The sequence below is a fragment of the Panulirus ornatus genome, chromosome 2 (assembly GCF_036320965.1).
Source record: "Panulirus ornatus isolate Po-2019 chromosome 2, ASM3632096v1, whole genome shotgun sequence".
In the NCBI taxonomy this organism is placed as follows: Eukaryota; Metazoa; Arthropoda; class Malacostraca; order Decapoda; family Palinuridae; genus Panulirus; species Panulirus ornatus.
In genome coordinates, this window is record NC_092225.1 from 12,898,002 (window position 1) to 12,900,501 (window position 2,500).

Genomic DNA, 2,500 nt, shown 5'->3' on the forward strand with positions numbered 1-2,500 from the left:
TTTTTCTTTATCATTCTACAAAGTTTATGTGTTATTGCAATACGATTTATGGCTCTGTGAGTTTGCACATGTTTGTGTGTGTGTGTGTGTGTGTGTGTGTGTGTGTGTGTGTGTGTGTGTGTGTGTCTGTGTGATTTATATTTGTGTATTACGGGGGAAGGGTGTTACACTTGTGTTGTTGTGTCTTAACTGTACACATCCTGGCTTAGGCCAAGCATCCATTCGTCGTCCAGCCTGAAGAGGGAGGATGAACAGGGTAAGACCCTGCAGTCTTACCCGGGCCCGTAAGACTGCAGGGTCGTAACGCTAAACACTTCGTTCCCTTGTTCAGTATGTTTGACATTAACAGGCATACCTGAGTTTCTCAGTCAAGGAACTTGAAGCTGTAGACGCTGTGGAAGTGCAAACACTAAATTCCATATGTTCACATTTTTACGCCTCGGCTGAAATAAAATGACAAGAACAACTACAATGTCGTTCCACTAAGCTATAGATATGGGGAAATATTTTGGTGTAACGACGCTAATCGAAGGCCTGCAATGAAAAACGTATTAAACTTCGAGTTCGGTGAAGTCTAATGAACAAAATCCCCATTTTTTAACCAGAAATTCACGAGTAGCGTCTCCACTTCAGATATTGCCTACCTCTTTCAGTTTCCCATCTTGAAAAATACTTTCAGATAGAATCAGTACAGCAGATCCACCAGAATGATTCCCGGATCTCATGTAAAAGAAAGATATACATCATATAAGACCCGATTGCACGACCTTAGCTTATCCAAGCCCACGAGACAGGTTACGAGGGCATTTTATACGCCCGCTCTTGAAATTTATTTCAAAGCCTTTGACAGTCTTGATCTAAGCAGCTTTTGGGTTCGAGTGCGTTCAGTTTCACCCATATCAGTGGATCCAAAATCGTAGGTAAGCGCTTTACTTTTTTCTTTGATGGGATTAATAACGCGTGGAATCATTCGCCCACGAGAGCAGCTGAAAGCAGCGCCATAAAGGGAGATCAAAAGTAGACTTGACGACGAATGTCTCCACGACTGACGCTATTTTCCCCCTTGAAAATTAAGATATTTTACGATCATTTTTTCTTAGGTTATTCATTTGATATTCGACTCTCTTCCCACACGAAGCCTCTATGTTCTTGCTTCCATCTTGTCACGAACTCAAAATTACTCAGTGCTTTGTTGCTCTGTGTTTGTTTTCACTTGTGAAGCAAAGAGGATCGAGAAACTGGTGATAAATGAAATGATGTCTAGGATTCGAAAAGAGTTCTATCAAATTGAGACATTTCATACAGCAGCGCGTAAGACAAACAGAGCAAGCAAAGGAGCCCTCTGTTCCACTGGTGACCAACGGTGTAAACTGAGTCACTGAGACCCATAGCCACTGCAGAATATAGTCGTGATCGAAGTATCGAAACCCACTTAATAAGCTTGCGTTTGGCCTGTATTAGTTTCAATGTACCTCTTCACCCATTGTATTCTATCCCCTTTTATAATTTTTTTTCTCCACGTGTAACAGAAAAATCTGCTCGTGTGTTCATTGTTTATATGTCCATACAACTGGGCTCCGAACGTCGCTGAATATGGATGTGGGAAATTGATCTGTTATCAAGAATGTTATTCACTTCAAAATAACTCGATTATAATCACTTGCAATGTCAGGTAGATCCTGCAACAGAGAGATTATTCATCTCTTACCTGGTAGGCATAGAGTGTGGCTCTACAAAGAGGAACAGTTTTGTTGATTGACATGAAAGTAATAGAAATATGGATTCAATAAGATTTTTCAGTACGATTTTGCACGCCTAAGACGTACATTTTGGATATTCCAGCTTTATTGTTGATCTGTAAGATGTTGAAATGGCAAGGATAAAACAAAGGTTTCTTTTTGACGAGGTTATGACCGATTTTGATGAAAGATATGGCGAAAGATCAATATAGATGAGGAGGTAAAGATAACAGAGAATCTATTCACATGAGTCGTAAGCTACCAACAAGGTCCTTCGTCTGTACCAGTGCCCTCATAAAACTAACTTCAGTCGGAAAGATAAAACATGTTTGGAATGATTTTGTTCCAAGTTATATATGATAAGGAACGAATTTTAGTATTTGTTGTAGAAGGGTAAAATGATAACCTTTATGGAATGGATATAAGTGAACTCGCTGGAAGATTAAACACAGAAGCCTCAAGCTTCCAGCACCAAGCCATTTTCAAGGAAAATGGCTTGAAATGCAATCGAAAGCTTAGAGCTTTTATGTTTAATTTTCCAGCGAGTTTACTTATAGTAGGGCTACACGTATGTATTTGATTTACTACAAGATATATATATATATATATATATATATATATATATATATATATATATATATATATATATATATATATATATACACCAGTGTCAGGAGAATTTGATTCCAAGCTGAAAGTACCCATTAAGCTAATAGCAATCATGGTTATGCCCTTTGAACATTTTACTTCCTTAGATTTGG